Raw genomic sequence first — 12219 nt, forward strand, 5'->3', positions numbered from 1 at the left:
GATGCAGTGACTGAGGTGAAATGGGCTGCAGAGACTGAGTGAAATGACATGCAGTGATTGAGGAATGGAGATTCAGTGACTGTGGGAAATGGGATGCACTGACTGATGGAAATGGGATGCAGTGACTGCGGACAATGGGATGCAGTGACTGAGTGAACTGTGATTCACTCACTGAGTGAACTATGATTCAGTCACTGAGTGAACTGTGATGCAGTGGCTGAGTGGAATGGGATGCAGTTACTGAGTGAAATGAGATGCAGTGACTGAGTGAAATGAGATGCAGTGACTGAGGGAAATGGGATGCAGTGACTGAGGGAAATGGGATGCAGTGTCTGTTTGAAATGTGATCCTGCGACTGAAGTTAATGGGATGCAGTGACTGAGTGAAATGGGATGCAGTGACTGAGGGTAATGGGTTGCAGTCACTGAGTGAAATGGGATGCTGTGACATTGTGGAATGGGATGCAAGGACTCAGTGGAATGTGAAGCATTGACTGAGGGAAAGGAGATCCAGTGAATGTGGGAAATGGGATGCTCTGGCTGAGGGTAATGTGATGCAGTGACTGAGGGTAACGCGATGCAGTGACTGTGGTTAATGGAATGCAGTGAATGAGGGATAGGAGATGCAATGATTGTGTGAAATGGGATGCAATGACTGAGGGTAATGGGATGCAGTGACTGATGGAAATCAGATGCAGTGTCTGAGCGTACTGGGATGCTGTGACTGAGCGTACTGGGATGCTGTGACTGAGCGTACTGGGATGCAGTGACTGAGCGTACTGGGATGCAGTGACTGATGGTAATGGGATGCAGTGACTGAGGTGAAATGGGCTGCAGAGACTGAGTGAAATGACATGCAGTGATTGAGGAACGGAGATGCAGTGACTGTGGGAAATGGGATGCACTGACTGATGGAAATGGGATGCAGTGACTGAGGACAATGGGATGCAGTGACTGAGTGAACTGTGATTCAGTCACTGAGTGAACTATGATTCAGTCACTGAGTGAACTGTGATGCAGTGGCTGAGTGGAATGGGATGCAGTGACTGAGTGAAATGAGATGCAGTGACTGAGTGAAATGAGATGCAGTGACTGAGGGACATGGGATGCAGTGACTGAGGGACATGGGATGCAGTGACTGAGGGACATGGGATGCAGTGACAGAGGTACTGGGAAGGAGTGACTGAGTTAATAGGGAATCAGTGCCCGAGCGGGCTTGGGGTGCAGTGACTGAGGGAAATGCGAGACAGTGCCTGACCGAAAAGGGACGCACTGACTGAGTGAAATGGGATGCAGTGATTGAGTGAAATGACATGCAGTGACTGTGGGACATGGGATGCAGTGACTGAGGGACATGGGATGCACTGACTGAGGGAAATGGGATGCAGTGACTGAGTGAAATGGGATGCAGTGACTGAGGGACGTGGGATGCAGTGACTGAGGGACATGGGATGCAGTGACTGACGGAAATGGGATGCAATGACTGAGGGAAATGAGATGCCGAGACTGAGTGAACTGGGATGCAGTGACTGAAGGAAATGGTATGCATTGTCTGTTGGAAATGGGATCCTGCGACTGAAGGTAATGGGATGCAGTGACTGAGGGTAATGGGATGCAGTGACTGAGGGTAATGGGATGCACTGACTGAGTGAAATGGGATGCAGTGACTGATTGAAATGTGATGCAGTGACTGAGGGTAATGGGATGCAGTGACTGAGTGAAATGGGATGCAGCGAATGAGGACAATGGGATGCAGTGACTGAGGACAATGGCATGCAGTGACTGAGTGAAATGGGATGCAGTGACTGAGGGGAATGTGATGCAGTGACTGAGGGAAATGGGATGCAGTGACTGGGAATTGGGACGCAGTGACTGAGTGAAATGGGACGCAGTGACTGAGTGAAATGGGACGCAGTGACTGATGGAAAGGAGATGCAGTGACTGATTGAAATGGGATGCAGTGACTGAGTGAAATGGGATTGCCGTGACTGTGGAAAGGAGAAGCAGTGACTGAGGAAATGGGACGCGGTGACGGATGGAAATGGGATGCTCTGACTGAGTGTAAAGTGAAGCTTTGAGTGAAATGGGATGCCGTGGCTGTGTGAAATGGGATGCAGTGGCTGTGTGAAATGGGATGCAGTGACTGGTGGAAATGAGATGCACTGACTTAGGGAAAGGAAATGCAGTGTCTGTGGGAAATGGGATGCTGCGACTGAGGGTGATGGGATGTAGTGACTGAGTGAAATGCGATGCAGTGACTGAGGTACTGGGAAGGAGTGACTGAGTTAAAAGGGATGCAGTGCCCGTGCGGGCTTGGGGTGCAGTGACTTAGGGAAATGGGATACAGTGCCTGAGTGAAATGTGACGCACTGACTGAGTGAAATCGGATGCAGTGACTGAGTGGAATGGGATGCAGTGACTGTGGGACGTGGGATGCAGTGACTGTGGGACGTGGGATGCAGTGACTGAGGGAAATGGGATGCAGTGACTGAGGGAAATGGGATGCAGTGACCGAGTGAAATGAGATGCAGTGACTGAGCGAAATGGGATGCACTATTTTTGGGAAGTAGGATGCAATCACTGATTGAAATGAGATGCAGAGACTGTGGGAAAGGAGATGCTGTGACGATGGGAAATGGGATGCAGTGACTGTGTGAAATGGGATGCAGTGACTCAGTGAAATGTGATTCAGTCACTGAGTGAAATGTGATTCCGTCACTGAGTGAAATATGAATCACTCACTGAGTGTACTGTGATTCAGTCACTGACTGAACTGTGATGCAGTCACTGAGTGAACTGTGATGCAGTCACTGAGTGAAATGGGATGCAGTGGCTGAGGGAAATGTGATGCAGTGACAGAGTGACATGAGCTGCAGTGTCTGATGGAAATGTGATGCAGTACCTGAGGGAAATGGGATGCAGTGACTGAGGTAGTGGGAATGAGTGACTGAGTTCATGGGGATGCAGTGCCCGAGCGGACTTGCGGTGCAGTGAGTGAGGGAGATGGGATACAGTGCCTTAGTGAAATGAGATGCAGTGACTGAGGGAAATGGGATGCAGTGACTGAGTGAAATGGGATGCAGTGACTGAGTGACATGGGAAGCACTGACTGAGTGAAATGCGATGCAGAGACTGAAGGAAAGGAGATGCTCTGACTATGGGAAATGGGATGCAGTGAGTGTGGGAAATTGAATGCAGCGCCTGTGAGATACGGGAAACAGTGACTGATGGAAATGGAATGCAGTGACTATGGTGAAGGTGATGCAGTGACTGAGTGAAATGGGATGCAGTGACTGTGTGAAATGTGATGCAGTGTCTGAGTGAAATGTGATGCAGTGACTGAGTGAAATGGGATGCAGTGACTGAGGGACATGAGATGCAGTGACTGAGTGAAATGGGACGCTTTGACTGAGGGAAATGGGACGCTTTGACTGAGGGAATTGGGACGCTTTGACTGAGGAAAATGGGATGCAGTGCCTGAGTGAAATGGGATGCAGTGCCTGAGTGAAATGGGATGCAGTGACTGAGTGAAATGTGTTGCAGTCACTGAGTGAAATGGGATGCATTGCTGATTGAAATGGGCTGCAGTGACTGAGAGAAATGGGCTGCAGTGACTGAGAGAAATGGGCTGCAGTCACTGAGTGAAATGTGTTGCAGTCACTGAGTGAAATGGGATGCAATCACTGAGTGAAATGTGTTGCAGTCACTGAGTGAAATGGGATGCATTACTGATTGAAATGGGCTGCAGTGACTGAGAGAAATGGGCTGCAGTGACTGAGAGAAATGAGATGCAGTCACTGAGTGAAATGAGATGCAGTCACTGAGTGAAATGTGTTGCAGTCACTGAGTGAAATGTGATGCATCACTGAGTGGAATGGGATGCAGTGACTGAGGGATATGAGATGCAGGGACTGAGTGAAATGAGATGCAGTGACTGAGGGAAAAGGGATTCAGTATTTTTGGGAAGTAGGATGCAATCACTGAGTGAAATGCGATCCAGAGACTGTGGGAAAGGTGATGCTGTGACTGTGGGAAATGGGATGCAGTGAGTGTGGGAAATTGAATGCAGCGTGTGTGAGATACGGGGAACAGTGAGTGATGAAAATGGGATGCAGTGACTATGGTGAAGGAGATGCAGTGATTGAGTGAAATGGGATGCAGTGACAGAGTGAAATGGGATGCAGTGTCTGCGTGAAATGCAGTGCAGTGACTGCGTGAAATGCGGTGCAGTGACTGCGTGAAATGGGATGCAGTGACTGCTTCAAATGGGATGCATCACTGAGTGAAATGGGATGCAGTGACTGAGTGAAATGGGATGCAGTGTCTGCGGGAAATGGGATGTAGTGACTGAGTGAAATGGGATGCATCACTGAGTGAAATGGGATGCATCACTGAGTGAAATGGGATGCAGTCTCTGAGTGAAATGGGATGCATCACTGAGTGAAATGGGATGCAGTGACTTAGGGAAATGGGATGAAGTGTCTGAGTGAAATGTGATGCAGTGACTGAGTGAAATGGGATGCAGTCTCTGAGTGAAATGGGATGCAGTGGCTGAGGGAAATGTGATGCAGTGACTGAGTGAAATGGGATGCAGTGACTGAGGGAAATGGGATGCAGTGACTGAGGGAAATGTGATGCAGTGACTGAGTGAAATGGGATGCAGTGACTGAGGGAAATGGGATGAAGTGACTGAGTGAAATGGGATGCAGTGACTGACTGAAATGGGATGCAGTGACTGAGGGACGTGGGATGCAGTGAATGAGGGATGTCGGATGCAGTGACTGAGTGAAATGGGATTGCCGTGACTGTGGAAAGGAGAAGCAGTGACTGAGGAAATGGGATGCAGTGACTGAGGGAAATGGGAAGCAGTGACTGAGGGAAATGGGATGCAGTAACTGAGGGAAATGAGATGCCGAGACTGAGTGAACTGGGATGCAGTGACTGATGGAAATGGTATGCAGTGACTGACGGAAATGGGATGCAGTGTCTGTTGGAAATGGGATCCTGCGACTGAAGGTAATGGGATGCAGTGACTGAGGGTAATGGGATGCAGTGACTGAGGGTAATGGGATGCAGTGACTGAGTGAAATGGGATGCAGTGACTGAGGGGAATCGGATGCAGTTAATGAGGACAATGGGATGCAGTGACTGAGGACAATGGGATGCAGTGACTGAGAGGAATGTGATGCAGTGACTGGTAATTGGGATGCAGTGACTATGGAAAATGGGATGCAGTGACTGAGTGAAATGGGACGCAGTGACTGATGGAAATGAGATGCAGTGACTGAGTGAAATGGGATGCAGTGACTGAGGGTAATGGGATGCAGTGACTGAGTGAAATGGGATGCAGTGACTGAGGGACATGGGATGCAGTGAATGAGTTGAATGAGATGCAGTGACTGTGGAAAGGAGATGCAGTGATGAGGAAATGGGACGCGGTGACGGATGGTAATGGGATGCTCTTACTGAGTGTAAAGTGAAGCATTGAGTGAAATGGGATGCAGTGGCTGTGTGAAATGGGATGCAGTGGCTGTGTGAGATGGGATGCAGTGTCTGAGTGAGATGGGATGCAGTGTCTGAGTGAGATGGGATGCAGTGTCTGAGTGAAATGGGATGCAGTTAATGAGTGAAATGAGATGCAGTGACTGATGGAAATTGAATGCAGTGACAGAGTGACATGAGCTGCAGTGCCTGATGGAATTGCGATGCAGTTACTGTGGGACATGGGATGCAGTGGCTGAGATCCTGGGAAGGAGTGACTGAGTTAATAGGGATTCAGTGCCCGAACGGGCTTGGGGTACAGTGACTGAGGGAAATGGGATACAGTGGCTGAGAGAAATGAGACGCACTGTCTTAGTGAAATGGGATGCAGTGAGTGAGGGACATGGGATGCACTGAGTGAGGGACATGGGATGCACTGACTGAGGGAAGTGGGTGCAGTGACTGAGGGAAATCGGATGCAGTGACTGTTGTAAATGGGTTGCAGTGACCGATTGAAATGAGATGCAGTGACTGAGGGAAATGGGATGCAGTATTTGTGGGAAGTAGGATGCAATCACTGATTGAAATGAGATGCAGAGAATGAGGGAAAGGCGATGCTGTGTCTATGGGAAATGGGATGCAGTGAGTGTGGGAAATTGAATGCAGCGTCTGTGAGATACGGGCACCAGTGACTGATAGAAATGGGATGCAGTGACTGTGGTGAAGGAGATGCCGTGATTGAGTGAAATGTGATGCAGTGACTGAGTGAAATGTGATGCAGTGACTGAGTGAAATGGGATGCAGTGACTGCGTGAAATGCGATGCAGTGACTGCGTGAAATGGGATGCAGTGACTGAGTGAAATGGGATGCAGTGTCTGCGGGAAATGGGATGCAGTCACTGAGTGAAATGGGATGCATTACTGATTGAAATGGGCTGCAGTGACTGAGAGAAATGGGCTGCAGTGACTGAGAGAAATGGGCTGCAGTCACTGAGTGAATTTGGGATGCATTACTGATTGAAATGGGCTGCAGTGACTGAGTGAAATGGGACGCAATGACTGAGGGAAATGGGACGCTTTGACTGAGGGAAATGGGACGCTTTGACTGAGGGAATTGGGACGCTTTGACTGAGGGAAATGGGATGCAGTGCCTGAGTGAAATGGGATGCAGTGACTGAGTGAAATGGGATGCAGTGACTGAGTGAAATGGGATGCAGTGACTGAGTGAAATGTGTTGCAGTCACTGAGTGAAATGGGATGCAGTCACTGAGTGAAATGTGTTGCAGTCACTGAGTGAAATGGGATGCATTACTGATTGAAATGGGCTGCAGTGACTGAGTGAAATGGGCTGCAGTGACTGAGAGAAATGGGCTGCAGTGATTGAGAGAAATGGGCTGCAGTCACTGAGTGAAATCTGTTGTAGTCACTGAGTGAAATGTGATGCATCACTGAGTTGAATGGGATGCAGTGACTGATGGATATGAGATGCAGGGACTGAGTGAAATGAAATGCAGTCACTGAGTGAAATGTGTTGCAGTCACTGAGTGAAATGTGATGCATCACTGAGTGGAATGGGATGCAGTGACTGAGGGATATGAGATGCAGGGACTGAGTGAAATGAGATGCAGTGACTGAGGGAAAAGGGATTCAGTATTTTTGGGAAGTAGGATGCAATCACTGAGTGAAATGCGATCCAGAGACTGTGGGAAAGGAGATGCTGTGACTGTGGGAAATGGGATGCAGTGAGTGTGGGAAATTGAATGCAGCGTGTGTGAGATACGGGGAACAGTGAGTGATGAAAATGGGATGCAGTGACTATGGTGAAGGAGATGCAGTGATTGAGTGAAATGGGATGCAGTGACAGAGTGAAATGCGGTGCAGTGACTGCGTGAAATGCGGTGCAGTGACTGCGTGAAGTGGGATGCAGTGACTGCTTCAAATGGGATGCATCACTGAGTGAAATGGGATGCAGTGACTGAGTGAAATGGGATTCAGTGACTGATTGAAATGGGATGAAGTGACTGAGTGAAATGCAATGCAGTGACTGAGTGAAATGCGATGCAGTGAATGAGTGAAATGAGATGCACTGACTGATGGAAATTGGATGCAGTGACAGAGTGACATGAGCTGCAGTGACTGAGTGAAATGAGATGCATTGTTTGATGGAAATATGATGCAGTAACTGACGGAAATGAGATGCAGTGACTGAGGGAAATGGGATGCAGTGACCAAGGGAAATGGGATGCAGTGACCGAGTGAAATGAGATGCAGTGACTGAGCGAAATGGGATGCAGTATTTTTGGGAAGTAGGATGCAATCACTGATTGAAATGAGATGCAGAGACTGTGGGAAAGGAGTTGCTGAGTCTATGGGAAATGGGATACAGTGAGTGTCGGAAATTGAATGCAGCGTCTGTGTGATACGGGAACCAGTGACTGATGGAAATGGGATGCTGTGACTGTGGTGAAGGAGATGCAGTGATGGAGTGAACTGGGATGCAGTGACTGAGTGAAATGTGATGCAGTGACTGAGTGAAATGGGATGCAGTGACTGCGTGAAATGCGATGCAGTGACTGCGTGAAATGCGATGCAGTGACTGCGTGAAATGCGATGCAGTGACTGCGTGAAATGCGATGCAGTGACTGCTTCAAATGGGATGCAGTGACTGAGTGAAATGGGATGCAGTGTCTGCGGGAAATGGGATGCAGTCACTGAGTGAAATGGGATGCATTACTGATTGAAATGGGCTGCAGTGACTGAGAGAAATGGGCTGCAGTCACTGAGTGAAATCTGTTGTAGTCACTGAGTGAAATGTGATGCATCACTGAGTTGAATGGGATGCAGTGACTGAGGGATATGAGATGCAGGGACTGAGTGAAATGAGATGCATTGACTGAGGGAAAAGGGATTCAGTATTTTTGGGAAGTCGGATGCAATCACTGAGTGAAATGCGATCCAGAGACTGTGGGAAAGGATATGCTGTGACTATGGGAAATGGGATGCAGTGAGTGTGGGAAAAGCAGTGCAGTGACTGCGTGAAATGCGGTGCAGTGACTGCGTGAAATGGGATGCAGTGACTGCTTCAAATGGGATGCATCACTGAGTGAAATGGGATGCATCACTGAGTGAAATGAGATGCAGTGACTGAGTGAAATGGGATGTAGTGACTGATTGAAATTGGATGAAGTGACTGAGTGAAATGTGATGCAGTGACTGAGTGAAATGCAATGCAGTGACTGAGTGAAATGTGATGCAGTGAATGAGTGAAATGAGATGCACTGACTGATGGAAATTGGATGCAGTGACAGAGTGACATGAGCTGCAGTGACTGAGTGAAATGAGATGCATTGTTTGATGAAAATATGATGCAGTAACTGACGGAAATGAGATGGAGTGACTGAGTGAAATGGGCTGCAGTGACTGCGTGAAATGGGTTGCAGTGACTGAGAGAAATGGGCTGCAGTCACTGTGTGAAATCTGTTGCTGTCTCTGAGTGAAATGTGATGCATCACTGAGTTGAATGGGATTCAGGGACTGAGTGAAATGAGATGCAGTGACTGAGGGAAAGGAGATGCTGAGACTAGGGGAAATGGTATGCAGTGAGTGTGGGAAATTGAAAGCAGCGTCTGTGAGATACGGGGAACAGTGAGTGATGAAAATGGGATGCAGTGACTGTGGTGAAGGAGATGCAGTGATTGAGTGAAATGGGATGCAGTGACTGAGTGAAATGAGATGCATTGACTGCTTCAAATGGGATGCAGTGACTGAGTGCAATGGGATTCAGTGACTGAGTGAAATGGGATGCATCACTGAGTGAAATGGGATGCAGTGACTGACGGAAATGGGATGCAGTGACAGATGGAAATGGGATGCAGTGACTGAGTGAAATGGGATGAAGTGTCTGAGTGAAATGGGATGAAGTGACTGAGTGAAATGGGATGCAGTCAGTGAGTGAAATGTGTTGCAGTCACTGAGTGAAATGTGTTGCAGTCACTGAGTGAAATGTGTTGCAGTCACTGAGTGAAAGGAGATGCAGTGACTGAGTGAAATGCGATGCAGTGACTGAGTGAAATGCGATGCAGTGACTGTTGGAAATGGGATGCAGTGACTGAGGGAAATGGGATGCAGTGACTGACGGAAATGAGATGCAGTGACTGAGGGAAATAGGATGCAGTGAGCGAGGGAAATAGGACGCAGTGACCGAGGGAAATGGGATGCAGTGACCGAATGAAATGAGATGCAGTGACTGAGCGAAATGGGATGCAGTATTTTTGGGAAGTAGTATGCAATCACTGATTGAAATGAGATGCAGAGACTGTGGGAAAGGAGATGCTGTGTCTTTGGGAAATGGGATACAGTGAGTGTCGGAAATTGAATGCAGTGTCTGTGAGATACGGGAACCAGTGACTGATGGAAATGGGATGCTGTGACTGTGGAGAAGGAGATGCAGTGATGGAGTGAATTGGGATGCAGTGACTGAGTGAAATGTGATGCAGTGACTGAGTGAAATGTGATGCAGTGACTGAGTGAAATGGGATGCAGTGATTGCTTGAAATGGGATGCAGTGACTGCGTGAAATGGGAGGCAGTGACGAAGTGAAATGTGATTCAGTCACTGAGTGAAATATGATGCACTCACTGAGTGTACTGTGATTCAGTCACTGAGTGAACTGTGATGCAGTCACTGAGTGAAATTGGATGCAATGGCTGAGTGAAATGAGATGCAGTGACTGAGTGAAATGGGATGCAGTGACTGAGGGACATGGGATGCAGTGACTGAGGGACATGGGATGCAGTGACTGAGGGACATTGGATGCCGTGACTGAGGGACATGGGATGCCGTGACTGAGAGAAATGGGATGCCGTGACTGAGGGAAATGGGATGCAGTGAATGAGGGACATGGGATGCAGTGACACGCGGACATGGGATGCAGTGACACATGGACATGGGATGCAGTGACCTGAGGGAATTGGGATGCAGTGACTGAGTGAAATGAGATGCATTGTTTGATGGAAATATGATGCAGTAACTGACGGAAATGAGATGCAGTGACTGAGGGAAATGGGATGCAGTGACTAAGGGAAATGGGATGCAGTGACCGAGTGAAATGAGATGCAGTGACTGAGCAAAATGGGATGCACTATTTTTGGGAAGGAGGATGCAATCACTGATTGAAATGAGATGCAGAGACTGTGGAAAAGGAGATGCTGTGACGATGGGAAATGGGATGCAGTGACTGTGTGAAATGGGCTGCAGTGACTCAGTGAAATGTGATTCAGTCACTGAGTGAAATGTGATTCCGTCACTGAGTGAACTGTGATGCAGTCACTGAGTGAAATGGGATGCAGTGGCTGAGGGAAATGGGATGCAGTGGCTGAGGGAAATGGGATGCAGTGACTGAGGGAAATGTGATGCAGTGACTGAGGGAAATGTGATGCAGTGACTGAGTGAAATGGGATGCAGTGACTGAGGGAAATGGGATGCACTGACAGAGTGACATGAGCTGCAGTGTCTGATGGAAATGTGATGCAGTACCTGATGGAAATGGGATGCAGTTACTGAGGAAGTGGGAATGAGTGACTGAGTTCATGGGGATGCAGTGCCCGAGCGGACTTGGGGTGCAGTGAGTGAGGGAGATGGGATACAGTGCCTTAGTGAAATGGGATGCAGTGACTGAGGGAAATGGGATGCAGTGACTGAGTGAAATGAGATGCAGTGACTAAGGGAAATGGGATGCAGTGACTGAGTGACATTGGAAGCACTGACTGAGTGAAATGGGATGCAGTGACTGAGTGAAATGGGATGCAGAGACTGAGTGAAATGGGATGCAGTGACTGAGTGAAATGGGATGCAGTCTCTGAGCGAAATGTGTTGCAGTCACTGAGTGAAATGGGATGCAGTCTTTGAGCGAAATGTGTTGCAGTCACTGAGTGAAATTGGACGCATCACTGAGTGAAATGGGACGCAGTGACTGAGGGAAATGGGATGCAGTGACTGAGTGAAATGACATGCAGTGACTGAGTGAAATGAGATGCCTTGCTTGATGGAAATATGATGCAGTAATTGGACGGAAATGAGATGCAGTGACAGAGTGAAATGGGATGCAGTGACTGAGGGACATGGGATGCAGTGACTGAGGGACATGGGATGCAGTGACTGAGGGAAATGGGATGCAGTGACTGAGTGAAATGAGATGCAGTGTCTGAGGGACATGTGATGCAGTGACTGAGGGACATGGGATGCAGTGACACACGGACATGGGATGCACTGTCACACGGACATGGGATGCAGTGACTGAGAGAATTGGGATGCAATGACTGAGGGAAATGGGATGCAGTGACCGAGTGAAATGAGATGCTGTGACTGAGGGACATGTGATGCAGTGACTGAGGGACATGGGATGCAGTGACACACGGACATGGGATGCACTGTCACAGGGACATGGGATGCAGTGACTGAGAGAATTGGGATGCAATGACTGAGGGAAATGGGATGCAGTGACCGAGTGAAATGAGATGCTGTGACTGAGGGAAATGGGATGCAGTGACTGCGTGAAATGGGATGCAGTGAATTAGTGAAATGAGATGTAGTGACTGATGGAAATGTGATGCAGTTACTGTGGGACATGGGATGCAGTGACTGAGTGAATAGTGATGCAGTGCCCGAGCGGGCTTGGGGTGCAGTGACTGAGGGAAATGGGATACAGTGCCTGAGTGCAATGTGATGCAGTAATTGAGGG

The sequence above is a fragment of the Stegostoma tigrinum genome, unplaced genomic scaffold, assembly GCF_030684315.1.
Source record: "Stegostoma tigrinum isolate sSteTig4 unplaced genomic scaffold, sSteTig4.hap1 scaffold_209, whole genome shotgun sequence".
In the NCBI taxonomy this organism is placed as follows: Eukaryota; Metazoa; Chordata; class Chondrichthyes; order Orectolobiformes; family Stegostomatidae; genus Stegostoma; species Stegostoma tigrinum.